The 20,015-nt window shown below is 42.3% G+C and overlaps 1 long non-coding RNA gene across 2 annotated transcripts; it reads right to left on the minus strand.

Moving 5' to 3' along the window:
• Positions 1–6,925: 6,925 nt before the first annotated feature.
• On the minus strand, positions 6,926–10,940 carry LOC117552995. 2 transcript variants are annotated; one of them, XR_004570058.1, is made up of 4 exons: positions 9,966–10,940; positions 9,682–9,818; positions 7,341–7,408; positions 6,926–7,177 (listed from the first exon to the last, which is right to left on the minus strand). It is a non-coding gene; the product is annotated as an uncharacterized LOC117552995 (long non-coding RNA). The 2 variants fall into 2 exon arrangements; XR_004570057.1 differs by having other exon boundaries at positions 7,341–7,467.
• Between the last annotated feature and the right edge of the window lie 9,075 nt (positions 10,941–20,015).

A 20,015-nucleotide genomic window follows, 5' to 3' on the forward strand; every position in this document is an offset into this window, starting at 1 on the left:
TATGGCAAAAACAGCACAAACATGCTCAAAATAGTCATAGATTAAACCAACGCTGTTATTTTTTTAAAGATTGCTTTCATATTTACAAGTTTCGTTATTTAACGATATTTTGAGGGGAAAGTGTGGTAGCACAAGCAGGCTATGTTGATGTCACGTCCAGGGGCGGACTGGCCATCGGGAATACCGGGAGTTTCCCCGGTGGGCCGGTGCTGTGCGTGGGCCGGAGGGCCAAAACAATAAATACATTTTTTTTCAATTTAATTTAATTTTTTTGCCTAAATCCTACCGGCCCACATTTGTAAGTATACCGGCCACTCCCTTTTTTTTTTTGCTTAACTAAATCCTACCGGCCCACATTTGTAAGTGCCCACATTTGTAAGTGTTCCGGGCCGGCCACTCCCCATCAGGCCCGTAGCTGCTGTCACTGCGCAGTGAAAGATCAGGAGTGAGTTACTGATGGATAAACAAGCTCCAAAGCGTAAAGGAGGTGCACAAAAACTTAGGGATAAAAAAATGAAAGCACTTGAGGAAGGTTCAGCAAAATCAAAAAAAATTACAGACTTTTCGTTTGGTCCTGCAGCTGGTTCTAGTTGTAGTACAACCACCACCGGAGAAGCTGATGTAACGTTAGCCGACACAGCGGCCATTCCCAGTGGCAGTGAGTCCAGCAATGAAACTGACACAGCACAGCGGCATCTAGAGCCCAGTACCAGCAGTGATATGATGGTAAGTTAATGTTATGATTGATGCTGAAAGTGAAAATCCTCATTTGGCTAATGCTAGCTTGCTTTTTAATGTAGCAGATGAGGTAATATTAGCTAGCTAGCCTATTTCTAGCTAGCTAGGCTATTGCCTACAGTACATTGTGTGTTCACAGGGACAGCTAATGCATTAGCTAGCTAGCCTATTGCCTACAGTACATTGTGTGTTCACAAGGACAGGGTAAAATTAACACCATTCACTGACCAAATTCTGGTGAAATATGCAAGCTGCTGGTAGATTTGCTTCACTCATTGACAACGGTAATCTATTTGAACATTATAGCCACTTGACTTGGGCTGGTGAATCAATGAGACTACTATGATTGCTTATACTGTCTTTTGTTTGATTAGCTTAGACGTTAGGTTACCTTATTAATACTAAAAATAATAAAGGGTCCATTATTTGTCAACCTGCAACTAAAGTTACTGTCTGGTGGAAATTAGCCTGTTACTGTCTTTAAGACTTTACTTGGTTTACATACATAATAATAACATGGTGGTAACATAATAACGTAACATACTAATCAATACTAATCATTTATGTAGGCTGAAGATGATCCTGCTGCTGACACTGACAGAGTTAGTCAAGGCCAGGATGTCAGTGCCACCCCAGTTGATTATTTCACCAGGCCGATGTCAGGCACATTAGACCTATTCTTCCGTTTTCACCCCCAGCAGAAGGCAGACAAGGCTGTAGTGCAGAGGGCTTTTTTTTTGCAAAGACGGCACAAACAGGAAATGGCTATCATACAGTGAAGCCAGAGAAGTACTCTTCTGCTCCCTTTGTATGGCTTTTGCTAATCCTAGAGATAGCAACTCCTTCATCACTGGTATGACCAACTTCACACACATACATCAGAGAGTCGAGGAGCATGAGCAGAGCCATGCTCACAGAGGTTGCGCTGAGGCATATTTCCTCAGATTCTCAAAAAACACAATTCAGGACCTTCTCATGGGACCTCAGATGTCACGTCACAGAGAGGAAGTCCGCAGGAAGCGTCAAGTGTTGGAGCGCATCATAGATGTGTTGAAACTCATTGGTCAAAGGGGTTTGAGCTACAGGGGCACGCAGGCGGAGGCATTATATACACTAGATGATGACACCATTGATCATGGTAACTTTTTAGAGATGATTGTTTTGCTGGGAAAATATGATGTGTGTCTCAAGGAACACCTCACTCTCTGTATAGAAAAGAGCAAGCAAATACACCAGTCTGGTTTAAGACAAGGTAGAGGTTCCCTTGTCACTCTCCTATCCAAAACAACCATCAACTACATCATCACCACCATCCAACGCCTAATGAAGGCCACCATCGCCACTGAAGTCCGGGAATCTGGCATGTATTCTGTCCAGATTGACACCACACAGGACATCACAGCCCAAGATCAGTGCTCTGTTGTCATACGATATGTGACAGACATTGTTCATGAGCGACTTGTTGCTGTGATTAAATGTGAGGCATCCACTGGGCAGTACTTTGCACAACTTGTTGTGAATGAAGTACTGGAGACCATGAAACTGGATGTGAGGCAGTGTATTGGAGATTCCACCGATGGGGCCTCCAATATGCAAGGCCAATATAAAGGCTTCTCTGCACTGCTCGCCAAAATGTCCCCCACCCATGTCCATGTATGGTGCTACGCACACGTCCTGAACCTCGTCCTGGCAGACACAACACAATGTGTATTGGCAAGTGGGTTTCTTTTTTCCCTGTTGAACAACATCGCTGTCTTCATCAGAGTGTCCTACCAGAGGATGAACATCTGGGAGAAGGAGAGCAAAGACCCAAGACACAGACGTCTCGCCCCGATTGGAGAGACACGCTGGTGGTCCAAAGACGTTGCTGTGACTAAGGTATTTGGCTCTTTTGGAAAGCCAGATAATGCCCTGTATGTTGATGTCCTTCATACCCTCTCCGCCATTCAACATGGACAGACCATCAACGCCACTGCACGGGTCAATGCACGTGGATACATCACCCAGCTTCTGAGGTATGAAACAATACTTACAGCTCAGATCTTCCTGAGAATTTTCCAGGTCACCTCACCAGTCTCAAAATACCTTCAGAAAAGTGGAATGGACATCCTGACAGCTCATCGGATGATTGTGGCTGCAGAAACACAGCTGAAAGATATGACCAGAGACTTCGAGAAAGTCAAGACGGCGGCCGCCACATTCGTCCAGTGGGCCAACAATCAAACAGAGGAGCAGAGTGAGGAGACTGAGCTGGAGGTTGAGGCCGCTCTGCCACAGAAACGGGGTAGAAAGAAGAAAACCATGCCTGGAGAGATGTCCAAGGATGAGGCTGTGACTGATGCTGAAACATCATACAAGATTGATGTCCATAATCAAATCATGGACACAGTCACAGGAAGCATGCACCAGCGCTTCCTCAAAAATGGCACTTTGTATGCTGATTTGGCACTTCTGGACCCAAAAAGATTCAGCCAGGTAACATCTTATGCCGGTGGTTTCCCAGAGGCAGCACTCCAAGAATTAAGCAAGTGCTTGCTGCCATTTGATGACAGAGCAACGGTGGCCAAATTACAGAGTGAGCTCATCAGTCTGGCAGGACAGTGGAATAGGTTGAAGACATCTGTATTTGAGGAATACACAACCAAGACAACAGAGGCTGGGCCAGAGGATGCTGAAGATGAAGCGGAGATGGTATATAAAAAGTGCTCATCTTGCAAGGACTGCCCATTGTGTTGCTACCGTATACTTAAGCAGTACAACCTCCTGACAGATGCATACCACATCATTGGCCTTGCATACAGGTTCCTGCTTACCCTGTCTGTCACACAGGTAGCATGCGAGCGAAGCTTTTCAACACTAAAATTCATCAAAAACAAGCTCAGGAGCTCGCTCTCTCAACAGAACCTGGAGTCCTTTATGCTCATGGCTACTCAACCAGATGTTTTGAAGATGCTGGATAGTGACCAAATTATAGATGGTGTTGCAGAGAAAAGTGAGCTGCTGCAGAAACTACTAATTCAGTGAGGTAATAATACATTTACATTTATTACTATGTGACTTCCCAATCTTGACACTAATAAATTAGTGATTATTGCAGACTATTAAACAACATTAAAAACATGACATTTGTTCTAATGAAGGCTTCAGGTGGATGTCAGTATCATACATAGTACATAACATGCATATATGTTTTGTCTCTCACCCATAGGCCACCCTATTTTTTCCAGAGGGGACTGACTTCTACAACCTTGCTCCCAATGTCAAAATCAACCACTTCAACCCAGCCTCCTCCTTTTAAAAGCAACACATGGATGAGCTCACTTATAGACCCAAAAGGGTAGAGAGGGAAGTATTGACAGGGCTTATTGTTTATAAGTATGTTGCCCTGCCCTCTAGTGTTTTTTGTTGTTGTGTATGTGTATACAGTATTGTAGCGAGCCCTGGGTTCAGAGGGAGGGGCTTGCATAGGGGAGGGGGGGGAAAACGGGGTTCAGGGGGAGTGGCTGCACCCGTAGGATAGAAAAGGGGGAAGTGACGTCTGACTCAGAGGTCGCACGGCTGTGGAGAAGAACGTTCATTCAGAACCCACATTCTGTTACTGAGTTTAGGCTAGTTAGCGAGCAGGTTTATTGTTCTGGATGCAGTCACTTTTGCCTCCACTTGCTGTTCAAATAAATGTTGAAAGAAAAAGTAAATCTGTTTACAGTTCTGTTTCATATTGGTGTTGAGAGATGTATCCATAGATTTAGTCCCTAATTTTGCTCTCAAAATGCACCAGATTGATGCATTTAACTTCAACATTTTAAAACAAATCTTCCCGGGGGAGCATGCCCCCGGACCCCCCCTAGAGGAGGTGAGGTCCACCACCTGCCCATACCCCCTGTCAAATTGTCTCACCCACATTGAGGATGCTTCCTACGCCCATGTTTTATTCCATGCATCAAGTCAGGCAAATTGGGTCCAAATGTTATTGCATCAATGATCTGTTAACATTAAAATCACTAAATATATGCTGTAACTATTTTGCTCTAGGCAACTCAAGGGCTCAGGTAATGTGATGACTATATGAATAATGGTCCAAAATAACATAAAATACATAGGGTTTTTTGTTAAGTAACATACTTTCGTCGCCGGCCGGCCGATACATGCCGCGCATTAAGTGGGCCTGTCTGTCAATTAATCCCCGGGCCACTTTTTCCCCCCAGTCCGCCCCTGGTCACGTCCGTAGTATAGTTGCGCTGCGCTGTCATGTTATTCTATGGGACAGAGACAGCAGCGATTGCGTTATTGAATGGTATATATATATAAAAAAAACACACACCCAAGTACTTTTTCAGCTGTAATTGCATTATTGCATGCTTTTTATTGACAGTTTTGCATTTGGAGAGGCAGGGTGACAACGGAAAGCTTGGTAGCCTATTACTTAGATACGTTTTACATTTTCGGAGGGAAACCCTTGTGTTCATGTTAGCATGGGTAGCATGATCATGTTAAGACTATGAATATCATTTTACCACAACAGTGGATGAACAATTGATATATGTGTTTGAACAAGAACAACAGGAAGAACAAAGTAAAAGGGACGAACACATGTGTGAACAAGTATTAAGAACAGTGTATGGAAAAAGTGATGTGTGTTAGAACAAAACAAAGTAAAATGAATGAGAAGGAGAACAAAGAGGGTTAGGGTTCAACAGAAAAAGATTAATTCAGCCAAAAAACACAATTTTGATTAATCTAAAGTGTAAAACAATCTTCAACACAGACCAAATTAGTGCCCTTGGACAACAAAACATCTGGTGGGGCAAAGAAACGATAAATTAAATTGAGAGAGTGGGAGACTGAAAATGATTACTATGATAAATATTCAAACTATTTACAAAACTATTTACAGAAGCTCCTGTTGAACCATGGTTCAACAGAGCAACAAAAACAGGGTTGTCAATGACGAGGCCACTTTGCCAGGGGGAGGTGATCCAGCGACGAGACAAAAAAAAAAAAAGAGAAACTGAAAAAAGCAATTCATATTAGGTTCTGTTGAGGCACTACAGGATATAAAACCTTCTAAGCCATGACCTCTGCCTGAAATCAGGACCACTCAGAGGATAATGCAGCACATCAAACTGGAGTCAGGAGTGTGAATAACACATTTTGGCCAAAACAAATTGTTGCTTACCCACAGTGGCTGAACAATGGACACCAAAAAGTGAAAAACAGAAGCATAATTGTGCGAACAACAATTGTGGGGGGGGGGGGTGGGGGGGGGGGGGGCATTTTACAAATATTTACAAACAACTATTTATAAAAAAGCAATACTATTTGTTACTATTTGTGACCCGCTTTATCGAAATCAGTCGGAAGTCGCAACGGCTCATTTGAAAATAAACGTGGATTTACGTAAAAAACTATTTTTTCGGGGTTCGGGTGTTTTGTTTGATTTTAAACAAACAAAGTCTTGGCTTTCAGAATATGAAACTTTTATTTCCAAAATCACACAATAAATACATTTTTGAAGCTTGTAAAGGGACGATGACAGGCACCTCTCCCTCGCAATCTGCTCTTCCGCAGCGCCGCCCCCCTCCCTCCGGCTGAAATTATGAATGTAAGAGTATAGTAATCATAGATAACACGGCAGGGTCCGTTACAGTTTGTTTTCATCTGATTTCAAATAAACAAAGTCTTGGCTTTCAGAATATTAAACTTGTTTCGGCAAATTCAGATGATAAATACAACTTTGAAGCTTCGGCATAATTACAAGCAGAGAACGGAGTAACTTAACGTCCCAGCAGGCATAACAACAGCCGGTGTTTCTCGTGAGGGTTTTCACACACACACACACACACACACACACACACACACACACACACACACACACACACACACACACACACACACACACACACACACACACACACACACACACACACACACACACACACACACACACACACACACACACACACACACACACACACACACACACACACACACACACACACACACACACACACACACACCTACCTCCGTAGTATTTTGATCATTTGCTAATAATCAATCAGATCGATGGATTCCAGAGAAGAGGAAACTTTGAAGGCCTTTTCCTCAAAATGATGACTCGGTGACAGTCATTATATAATGTGACATATTTCGCTTAATATTTGGAGTACAAAAACAATCTTGATATCATTAGAAAGCTAGGAATATCCTCTTTCCAACAGTGTATACAACTTAAAATGTGTCTTCGGGTCAATGCGACTGATTTCGATGGAGCAGGTCACATTTACAAAAAAGGGTTAGGGTAAGCAACTATTTACAAAAAAGCAATACTATTTACAAAAAAGCAATACAGAACTCTAGGCATCCAGGAGCCTAACCATTTTGAAACAAACAAAAAGGTTCCTTTGTGAAAGGGACATCCTCTTCATCTGTTTCCTGGGCCCTAAAAAGCAGAGCAAGAATAGGAACAGTGGTGAATAAGGGGAGAGAATACAGTTGGGAGCAGACTGAACAGAGGACATAGCAATATTCATGTTAAAATGTTTGCACAACAAATATTATGGCACTTTCATTTATATTGCATTTTAATAGATCAGTTGTCATACCATGGTTGGATGTGCAGCATTTGGATGCTCTAATCGATCCGAGAAGGGGTTCCGGATGTATGGCTTCCCTAAGGACGTAGAGCGAAGGAAGAGATGGATGGCAATGGTCAACAGACAAAACCTGTGTCTGACAGAGGACAACAACAACAACAGAAAACTCTGTCATGTAAGTAATGTTCACAGAGGTGACATGACTTGTTAACATTTTAAAGGGCATCATATTTCCAAGTGTAGAGAATTATGACTCTTCAATGACATTTGAAGTGTGCAGTGGAAACTGATCAAACCTACCTACAGGTACACTTTGAAGACGACCAATATATTGGCAACAAATCAGGAGGAAATTTGAGGTTGACGCCAGATGCTGTTCCAACAGTATTTATACATCGGCTAAGCCGAAAAGGAGTTAATCCACGTCAAGGAGTATGCCTCCAGCTGTTAATGTCAGGAATGATGACCACACCTATTATGGCACATCAAACATTGGTATGATATATGAAGCTAACAATGTTTCCCATGTTATATAATTCAAGGATAGACTACACTCCTAATGCAACCTTCAGATTATACAGCTTCGAAACTACCAGGGTTCAGGGATTCTCTGAAGACTCATATACCATGTAGATCAGGGGTGCCCAACCTTTTTTGAACCGAGAGCTACTTTTAAAGTTGCCAGTCTGCCGAGATCTACCAGTCCAAATAGAGAGGCGTAGCCATTACTGACAGCCTACTGCCAGGTAAATACACACTTCTACTTGTATAAAACTGACCTTCGTACGATTAATACTTCATAAAATACTGCAGATCCTTTATCTTACCTCTTTCTAATCTACACACATACAAGTATTTAACTGAAGTTACACAACAGTGTTGTTGATACGGAGTTGGAGTTTATTCACACGTCACTACAGTGGGTAATGTTTTCAAGAAACATTGAACAGTGCTGCCACATATGACACAGGAAAAAAGAAAAGACACTGAACCCTTTCTTTGTCATTATATAAAAATAGTGTTGCTACAAAAGTATAAATTAGGCTTACTAATAAGAAAACTCAGATCTGAAGCTACTCAGGAATCTGCTGCCAATGTGCAATAAAAAAGACAAAATTAATAAAATCAAACCAGTTTTTTGTTGCATTTTAGTAGATTATAAAAATAAATGCCTTTTAAAATAGGATGCAAGCAACACTAGTTTCTTAACCTGAATTGATAATAGACTATAATCAATTTAAGTTTGCATTCTTATACCATTTTGTACAATAATTATAATGAATAAGTTCAAACAAACTAAAACGTACAGCTGATTAATAACGGTATCTAACTGGAGTTTTTATCAAAAACCTGTTGAAATGCTACTGTTATTTTACTGTCCCCCAAAAGCGCGTCGCAGCCTCCAGGAATGCTTCTTTCACAACTTCGCCGTCTTTGAAAGACTTCATGTGTTTCGCAAGAACGTGACTGACACGATAAGATGCTATGGTAGCAGCCTTGCTCTTGTTGTTGGGCCTGGTGAAAATGGACTGCTGTGCATTTAGCTGTGCTTTCAGGCCCCTCCCCTTTTGGAGCGTAGGGCAGAATTAGGAGGGAATTCCGTCTCGTAGCGTTTGTGCACTGTCTTGAAATGCTGCTCCGAAATTACCCTTCTTCGATAAAGCCACGCTCGCATTGCAGATGAGACAGATGGACTTTGAATTGGAATAAATACAAAAATAATCAAACCTCCCACTCGGAGTGACAATTATATGTTTTGCTTCTGCCATAATTGCGGTCTTGTTTGTGTGCGGACTGTCACACCTGTTGACACGGACAACGTCAGCGAAATAGTGCCCACTGCCCACTAGCCACGCCCCGACACATGGGGTCATGCCGGCCAATCACAAAGCTTTGATGCGTTCAAGTGCATTATTCTGGCACAGGAAGATTATGTTATAGGACATTAACGATAAAACTGAATATTGTTGTTCTATTTTTAGACACATCTCGCGATCGACTGGGAATCTCCCCGCGATCGACCGGTCGATCGCGATCGACTGGTTGGGCACCCCTGATGTAGATAATCTACAGATTTCTTCATACTTTAACATTGCCAATAGACCAACTTAGATGAATGTCACTATAGGAGTGTAGTGTACCCTTAAATGACAATAGGTGCACATGTAAAGGCAGCATACACATATAACAGCAAGATTGCCTTGTTATTGTTACAGAGATTCAGGGAGATATTTAGGTGGAGTTCCAAGGGAATGAAAGGGACATAACAGACAGAGAGAGAGTGAGACAGATGTCAGCAGACTGCCAGGGGCCAATATGTCAGGGGCCGACAATCAAGAGGCCACCTTACCAGAGATCAGTGTGCCAGGAGCCAGTCAGTCAGGGGTCAGCTATGAAGAGGCCAGTTTGCCAGGGTCAGGTGCTCTAGGGACCAGACTGCCAAGGGCCAGTTGTGACCGGGCTCACGTGGAGGATCTAATGAGGCAACTGAGAAGGGAGAGATTACTAAGAAAGAGAGCAGAGAGGGCTCTGGTAAACCAGAAAAGGATTAATTCGGCATTTTAAAAAAACACAATTTGATTAATCTAAAGTTTAAAAAAATCTTCAACACAGACCAAATTAGAGCCAGATTACCATCCATCTGATGAGGTTTTCACCCTTGTTCAGAACGTGGAGCAGCTGTTCCGTGTGAGGATGAGCGATTGGAGTCCTCAAATACAGCTGGAACAAGAAGCCATGTTGCTGGACAGCAACCTTCCCTCATGCCATGACCTGAAGAAAAAAATCCTCTCAACATACATCAGGCTGAGGTTAAGGATTGCATCAAAGTGCATCAGGGCTGAGAGGAAGGATAAACATAAAGGGTATCTTGGCAGCAAGAGTCAGAGTAAGAAGGCAAAGAAGACCCAACAGACCTCTGTACCGAAGGTCATAACATCTAGGCCACTGCCAAACACCTTACTCGTTGCCATCGATGTACTTGGCATCTCCATTCCTGGTCCACCGTCAGCAGCCTCCAGCCTCCTCTTCTTTCAGCAGTCATCACCTGCAGCCGTTGCCAGCACCAGCCTCCTTCAGCAGCAGCACCCTCCAGCAGCAGCACCCTCCTTCAGCAGCAACAGCCTCCGCCAGCAGCAACAGCCATGGCTGACATATGAGGCTTAATTTAAAAAAGTGCTAATTTAAAAAAAAAAAAGTGTTTATTTTGTTAAAAATAAACATTTTGGATGCATGACCATGTTTTAGGCTCATCCTTCATTCACTGCTGTAGAGTATCCTATTCAGTAGGCTATTATTTTTTTAAGACTGAATAATACCTTTGAAGAACAATCATTAAACTAGTGTGTATATTACAATACTGTAACGTTCCCAAGATGAGTCGGAGACAGGCTTGTAGTTATTAGGCTTTAATAACTAGTATTTGAAGACAGATGATAACAGGTCAAGTACACTTCGTGCGTTCTACCGTACACTCCACTCACACTAACACTAACTTCTACCATACCCATATATATAGCACTGTCTACGTCACAACTCCCCGCCCTCCCCCGTCCGCTCCACCAACCACAGGCCCGCACCTCAGCCACCATCACGGTTTAGCTCTATGATTGGCAGAGAGACGGGGGATGCCTAAGTGACACCCTGAGTAGCCTATCAGGATCGCTACACTACCCCCCCACTACAAAGTTCCTCGCCCACGAGGAACAAATAAAACTCAGCACAAACACTACCCCCACCCTCTCCAGTACTCTGCAGGGACCAACCCACTGACTGTCCAGTTTTGGGCACCGGCCTTTCTTCCGTTGTGGGCTGTAGACCCAGACCAGCTCCCCGGCCCGGAAATGCTGCCCTCTTGTCCTGGTGTCATAGTTCCGCTTCTGTCCACCTCGTCCAGTCTCAGCTCCATCTCCTTCAGTTCGCCTCCGAGTCTGAACCTCACAGAGTCCAGGGTCTGCTCCACCTCTGCCTTCATCGAGGCCTCTCTGTGTTGGGCGTTCTGCTCCATGGTACTCCTCTCCGCTATAGCTACGCTTGCCTGCTTCTGGGACTCATCCAGCTGAGGTTTACAGGTATCCAACTCTGCTTCTGTCCTTTTCAGGTCTTCTAGAGTTTTCAAAGTCTCCAGCTGGGATTGTCTTAGCTTATTCTGGAGCTCGTTGTAACCTTGCTGCAGCGCCTTAGCGTCTCTACCCATCTCGCTGATCCTCTCCTGGTACTTGATGCAGTCCCTCTGCAGCTGCTTCTCCCTCAGCAGCTCCTCCTGCTTACCAGACTCTGCTTCTGCTCTCTCTCTGTGCTTGCCTCATGTCCTCCTCCAGCCTGGCGGCCCGGTCGCTCTCGCTCTGCGCCTCAGCCTCCAACTCGGCCCGCTCCCTCGCCAACCGCTCCACCTCCCGCTGCAGCTCGGCCAAGTGCTCCCGGTTGTCCGCCGCCTCCTGCTGGTAGTCTGCGATGCTGCCATTGAGCTGGGACAGCTGGTTCGTCAGATGCTCCTCCAGGTTGTCCTTCTCGGCTTCCAGGCTCCTGAGCAGCTCTTTGAACTGCGCCTCCCTCTTGGCACCCTCCTCCACCAGGCTCCTTTCTCTCTGTTTGCCCTCTTGGAGGCACTTCTCCAGAGAGGCCACAAGGCTCTCCTTCTCTTTACTCTCCTGGAGATCTCGCTCAAGAGAGGCCAGCTCCGCTTTGAGTCTAGCCTCCTGTTGCTGCCGCAGTTCCCTCTCTGCATTGACAGCTGCTTCCATCTCCCTCATTTTCTCCTCTAATACAACTTTAACACTTTCAGTCATTTCGGTAACCCATACAGGCTTCTCCTCCACTCTGCAGCTCCTCACAGCCGGTGGTACTTACTAGCTCCGTGACGCAGTTAGGACTCTCGTCCGGATAGACGTCCCTTGTTCGAAAAGTTCACTTCTGACACCAATGTAACGTTCCCAAGATGAGTCGGAGACAGGCTTGTAGTTATTAGGCTTTAATAACTAGTATTTGAAGACAGATGATAACAGGTCAAGTACACTTCGTGGATTTTACCGCACACTCCACTCACACTAACTTCTACCATACCCATATATATATATATAGCACTGTCTACGTCACAACTCCCCGCCCTCCCCCGTCCGCTCCACCAACCACAGGCCCGCACCTCAGCCACCATCACGGTGCAGCTCTATGATTGGCAGAGAGACGGGAATCTATCCTAGCATGCCATCAAGCATTAAAAAGTAGCGCTAGGCTAGTTGTACAGTACAGATGAGTTAACACGGAACAGTAAAAAAAAAAAACTAAGTACAGTCAACATGTCACATAATGAAATGTTAGTATTTCCCAAAATTCAATGAAATATTAAATGAAATATTTATCACAAACGCCACCTCATTTCTACTAGTGCTAGCAGTTAAGTCATATCATACAGAAAAAGCCGACTAAGGATGGCTGACACGGTCAGGTTCAGCAGATAAAAACCAAAATAACAATAAAAACACATAATCAATCTAAATCCTGCTTGTTAGTTACCCAGCATCATTGATATATAAGCTGCTAGCGATTCATTACTGAAATCTTACCTTCAAAGCTGACGAAGTCGCGCTAGCTAACTAGCAGGCAATGCTAGCAAAATTGGTTGTAACAACCAAGATAAAATATAGATAATTACGCTGTGCATATACAAATGAAGACCAGTATAAGCATCATAAAGGGCCTCTGATACAATATAGACAGTTGACAATTCAAAAGAGTTCGATATTTCAGCAACTTACCTCTGGAACTAATCAACGCGCCGTAATGTAAGTGAATGAGGTCCAACGCCCAAATGACAATATTTTTGAACTATTTCGATGTCCTTACCCCGGAAGTAGGCGCCGCCATTTTTTACAACGGAGGTCTATGGGAGTGTCGTAACTCATAGGGCTCTGGACGTACCGTTACCGTAACGGTACTTCCACACAGCAGCTTTAAATAAACAGAGTGGCAGTATTTGCAACCTCACAATGCAGGCTCAAATTCTTGTAGAGAAAAATGAATCTTTTTTTAATGCTTCACACCTCACCACCCACTTTACCACATACTCAGTTGCATAATGTATGAGGTTCAACAGTGCGAGTGCATTACTACGATAACAAGTTAATAGATTAAAAAAAACAAGATCCAAATATACTAAATAATGAACTAATTTCATCAGATAATAAGTCATTTTCTTCTCTTTCATGCTCTGCTTGTTCTTTGAAGTGGGGAGGAATCAAATGTACCATCCTTAATATTAGCCTCGATTCAATTTGAGACAAACAGTTCTAAGAGATTGTTTCTACTGCCAAATTTTAAAGCTAGTTCTCTCCATCCATCCCTTACATATGACTGTATTCAATTACTTAGCAATCATTTATCAAATAGATATTTTAAACTGTTAATCCAACCCTTTGAGGTTGTTCTGCCACAATGGCACGAGTGCTGTATTGTACCAGATACAGAAACATAACTTTCCCCTGTGGTATACTTTTATCTGCATCAAAATGCTTTTTTTCTCTTGAGATGAAGAAGTCAAAATATTATCTCTGGAAGAAGATTCTGAAAAGTAAAACTGGGTTATACTGCCATCTCGTGGACATACAATGAGAGAACAGAACACTTACTGCCCGTGTTCACTGATACAGGCTGAACAATGCCCTGTGGATGCATCACAGATTTAACAACCTATCTTTATGAATCCACTCACTGAAAAATGTGCATTCTCAGCCAATCAGGTTGAACATTATTCAAACAATAAGTGCTGCCACTATGAGAAGGCAGCAGTTGCACCATGGTCAGATTAACCCACCAGGGGGCCCTCCAGCATAAATCTATTAGATTTAGGCCAAAATTACCTTCTGTTGTGGTGATTTGTTTAAGAAATATTGAGTTGGGAGTATGCACCATATAAACTGATGCAGAGCAGGGCTCCTCTAACACAGATATCATCAGTTCACATGGTCGTTCAACGATCATGAAGGAGGTGAGGCAATTACGAGAAGGTGAGGCAATTACGAGAAGTTTGGTGACATAGTTCAAAGACAGATCAAGTCTGCTAAGGGGGATGGGAGGCGTCAATGGACGAGTCAAACAATGACAGAACAGTTTGAGGCCTGAGTCTGCGACCCGTGTGAAACCAAAAGTCAGTGTTGAGTAACTAAAGTAGCATACGTAAGCAAAGAAACGTAACATACAGTACGTGATAAACATAGGAATACTTATACAACCCAAACCATGATCTTCTACCTACAATTAAACTGGTAGATAGGGTGCCTAAACCTAGCCAGTCTGTCATCCATTCATAACGTTGGATTATGCCTACTGGTGGGTTCAGTTTGCCCCTTCTAAAGCATCAGAGTGGTGGTAACAACAACTTATCACAGCCATTTGATGACCATAATATTTCTTACATGTGCACCACCACATACTAACTAACTTACCCAATACTTGTTCCCTGGGGAAGTTGCCATATTTCTCCCAAGCATCACCAACACTCTGCAGAGCATGCTACTGAGTTAGCATCAGTTTTTTTTGTCACTGATCCCTTTGCCCTAGTAATGTGCAAAAAATGAATGATCAAATCAGGTAAGCCTGTAAAATCTGAATGGTCATGAATACACAATTTTTCTCACTTGCTTTACTGCTCATGCTGGAAACTGCTGCAGTTGCTAAGGTCTGACCTTATACTTGGTGACTGGTAATGCATTGCGGTTGAATGTGCATGCAATGCGGTTGAATGTGCATGCACTACTGTATCGTTATACAGTAGTGCATGCACATTCAACCGCAATGCATTACCAGTCACCAAGTATAAGGTCAGACCTTAATGACATGGAAAAACTGATTCTGTATTATACAGATAGTATCACAACTCTCGAGACTCAAGTTTGAAAAGTATTACAGTTTAACACATTCTGTGTCTGAATGTCTGAGTTGAATCTCTGAACTCAAAGGAATAAATAATGTGAAAAGAGTCATGCACAGTTTCTTTAAAACATTTCAAATATGCATATACATACACATTGCAGTAACGTGCCCATCGGGGTGAAATAACAAGCATTTAGGGAGTCTCTTGTTGTAGCATTGTGGGTCTGTTTCTACTTTGTCTCACATTGACTACACTGGTAAACCTTCACATATTTGTCTAAATTACGATCGAAAAAAAAGAGAACTCCTAAATCCTAATAATCTCTACTGTTGGATTACTTCCTGTATTATAACACAATAAACACTGTGCCAACATCCTTTTGTTTAAATTGTCTGTGCCTTATTAACAAGAATGAATACCCGTTCACACACAGACACACACCTAAAGAATAACAATGGAACTATTGACATTGAGTTTAAAATGCTGCTCTGTCTACAGCAGGTGGGATTTTATCTCTGTGCTACGGAGATGTTACATCGGAAATGATAATGTGAGAGTAAACATAGATAACCACAATGGAAATGAGATTAAACATCTGAGGTCAGAGTAGGTAGCGCAGTCACCGGCCCTATTATATCTAAGAGACGAGCACAATATTGGATTAGCACACTTTGGAGCTCTGATACATTTCCATAAACGACATGATGACGCACACAGAATCCTTGTGCATCTAATAGTCTATCACTTTAATATAGTTTAAAAAGATTTTGCCCCCATTATGTATATAAATATTGAAAGAAAGTTCCATCAAGTGGCTCAACCTTTTTTTGATAATCTATAGTGGATGTTTATATTTGTATCCTTTTATTTTCTGTTCCTGATTCAGGATTCATTTATATTAACAGAAGAACAGACACCAGGCTGATAAGGTTTGAAGCCGTAGAACATGTAGATAAATAGGACTTTTTAAATCAGAAGTTATGCATTATGTCCCGGATTTTGTTATGATATATATATATATATATATAATATATCATTTCCAATGAGGATCGTTTTAGAGCTTATAGAACTTTTATTTTCATTCTGTAAATCTCCACCTTATTTCAGAGCATATCAAGTTTCTCCTGTAGTAGAATTTAAATATTTTGAAGTTTTACTTCTACTGTTGTTGCAATGGCCCACCTTCAGATAATAACATACTGTACAATGCTTTTCTTAATGTACTCATTCACTTGGCAAACAAGAAAACTACTTAAACTTAGGTTATATGTAAAACATTATAAAAGGAATTTAATACATTTTTGTTAAGTAACATTTGACTATAGTGACATTTGTCATGTATTGGCATATAAGTATTTAGGCCTACCTAGAGATCAAGGCTATATCCACTACAGCGCGGATCACGGTTTAAGCCACTATAGGCGTAGTACCGGCTAGGCTAGCGGGTACTATTTCACAGTTTTTCTGGCCCCATAAAATCGAGGTTCTTAGCGGGCCAACAACCAGGCTGAGTCGGGCTGAGTGTGCCAAACTAGAGAGAGAGAATCGCTGGCAAGGGGCCTACAACTACAACAAATTGAACATATTTGACCGTGATTTAATTGTAATACACGTTTCAAAATGATGCCGAAGTAACAGCATACTGATACCGGTTAGTAAAAACCATGAATTAATGCTTTGATAAGTCTGCAGACAGACGGCAGGCGAAAAACCTTTTAAAATGCGTGTTTTCTAAATGGAAATCGGCTAAGCTAACACAGTATATGCTCCGACCGTCGTCCACACTCACAACAACGGCCTACACAGACATAAATAAACCAGCGACTGTATTCACCATGACACAGACAGTCTGTGGTTTGTACTTGTTTAACTTTTGTCTAGTTTCTGAACAGATACGAGGAGCTGTGAACTTGAGGGCTAACAGCTAACGGCTGATGTTGTTTTTCTGTGGTTCGCATTGAAGATGACGTCACGGCTCCGCCTACACTGCGCTACTATAGTTACTGCCCCAGCTACTAAACTGTAATGGAAACGCAGCATTAAGTGAGCCTGTCCTAACAAGGCCTAACTATACCGTACTAAGCCGAGCGAGGCCCTGCAATGGAATGCGCCATAAATGATTCAAGTCTTATTTTTGAAAGAAAACAACAACTACACTTTTTAATTATATGAAATAATAGATGCTAAATCACTGCAAAACAGAACACAAGCCAACAGGAAATGTAACACATTTTTGGACGCATTGTAAATGTTGACATTTTCTGGGCTTGCCTTAATAGATATGTAAATACATTTTCAAAAAACGGAGTAAAACCTTCTTGCTGAAAAGGTAATATATATATATATATAAATATAATATGATAAGAGAATACCTCAGAAACTACAAATTGCACAATCAGTATATACTGTCCTCGAAAACAAGTTGGATATCAAAGAAATGCACAATTGCTGTCAAAGACAATATCATATGAAATACATACAATGAAGTTTTCCTCTTTCCTGGTTATTGGTAAAAGTGTGTTGTTTTATGTCATCTAAAACTGTAAAGGTTTGGGTCAGTTCTGAGAGACTTAGATAAGATTTAGATTAGAAGTTTAATTCATGGAGTAACTGATACCATTTCTGCAGACTTCAGGAAGTCACTTCTAATGGAGATGTGTTTTTGAAGTAGTTTCTGCACCATGTAAACATCCCATGTCTTTAACTCTGGTTTTCTATGTCTGCACAAAGTCAGACTTGCATGTTGTGTATGTCATAGAGCAGGGGTCGGCAACAGGCGGACCGCGGTACGGACCCAGACGCCGACCTATACGGACCCGGACCTATAATCAATACATTAATAGGGGATTTCAATTTTGACGGGGCGATTCTATTTTAACCGCCGCCGACAGGGGACGAAAGAGACGAGTGAGCGATACAGGGAGAGAAACACAGAAGAAGAGACGAGATCGCGGCAGAGAGAAGCGGAGAGGAAAGTAAGTGAAGAGAATAATTAGCGATACAGGGAGAGAAGCGGAGAGGAGAGTGGACAAGCGTGTTAGCGACAGACAAATAATTACACATGGCACTCTCCAAGAAGAGGAAAGTGGACAGTGAGAACAGAGCTTTTAACCCTGAGTGGACGGACTCATTCATGTTCATCCTGCCCACTGGGAGCACAGAACCAGTGTGTCTCGTTTGTTCAGAGACCGTGGTGCTCATTAAAAGTGCCAAAACGCCACTATTCACATTCACACCGGAGTACTTTAGTTCCGTTAGTACCCCTTATGTTGCGTTCACACCAAAAAGGGTACTTAGTGCCGGGAACTTTTACCCCCATTTTTAGTGCCTGCTGAGAGGTGGTACTATCCTGGGGGGAAAAAGTGCCCCATTCCTGATTGGCTGGGCAAATTGCAAACCACGCTCCGTAAAACTCTGAAAAGTTTTGTGAAGCCGCCATTGTATTTGTGGCATTAGCATTATTAGCATTAGCCCCGCGCACCAACGGAGAGAGAATAACTTATGGCAACACAAAAAAAAACATGGGAGCGGTGGAGTGATGAGGAGGTGTCGGCGTTCTGGCGATTTACTCGGGGGACTTCCGGCCGGGGACTTCGGACGGCAGTATACATCGTGAAGTTGTTTGCGGCCTGCCAGTAAACCCAAAGCAGGAGAAGACGAAGTGACGTCAGCGGCTCATTTGCGCAATCTTCCCTCAGGGAAAAGTACTCCGGTGTGAACGCGATTGGTACTAGTGCCCTGGGGCACTAAGTACTGCAAAGTACGCGGTGTGAACGCGGCTTATGAGACAAAACACAAAGTGTTTGACTAAACATTCCCTCTCAAGTCAGAACTGAGTTCACAAAAAATAAGCAGTCTCAGAGCCCAATATGATCAGTCAAAACTAAATATCGTTCCAGGGCAGGCTAACCGAGGCTAACCAATGAGCACCTCATTTAAACTCCTGGCAGGACAAGCTCAAGCTCAATTCTCGCACTGAATTAAAAAAAAGTGAGTGAGGGACTGCAATATAAGAGGGAAAGAAAGATACACTTTAAACTGTTCAATTGTTATGATGTGTAAAGACTGATATTGTTCTATAATCGTCTGAAACTGTTAAGTCATGATGTAAAACGGTTAACAAAGAAAAAGGGAAACTCAAGCTGCTGCTACACTTTATTTTATGTATCTAAAATAAAGCACTTTTAAGATGCACATATTTTCAAAAGCTATTTTATTTATTGTCTCTATTTTATTTTTAAATGCAGCCCGAGAGGAACATTACACATATCCACAGTATTTACTGTATAGTTCAATGTTAATTGACAATAAATATTGTTATTTTTGAATTGTACTTTCTTTATTTGATTGGCAGTCAGTTGTTGATTACATGCAGACGTTGATAAAGCTACAGGCTACTTCAATATACAGTATATCACACTAATTCATAAAGCAAATTAGCCATTTTGATGTTCCGGACCTTTGCATGGGGAGATTTTCTCTAACTGGACGTCACCTCGTTGAATTTTAGTTGAATACCCCTGTCATAGAGCTTCCTCTGGTGGATTTATAGATATAGTTTTATAGAAGAGACATGTCTTTTTACACATGCAACAATCAAACTCAAACAATCAAACTCTCAAAGACCTATACTGTGTAGGAGATGTAGCAAACACGACATGACAGTATTACAATGTTATCATCCTTAGCTATATGAATGCTACATATAACTGATCTTGCACTTCCATTCTCGGTGTTTACTTCCTGCCACTTGACCCAAATAAGAATCAATAATTTCAATGACTTCCACTTTATGTGTCACTGTGCAGCTGCCGCCT

Source organism: Gymnodraco acuticeps, unplaced genomic scaffold (assembly GCF_902827175.1).
Source record: "Gymnodraco acuticeps unplaced genomic scaffold, fGymAcu1.1, whole genome shotgun sequence".
Classification (NCBI taxonomy): Eukaryota; Metazoa; Chordata; class Actinopteri; order Perciformes; family Bathydraconidae; genus Gymnodraco; species Gymnodraco acuticeps.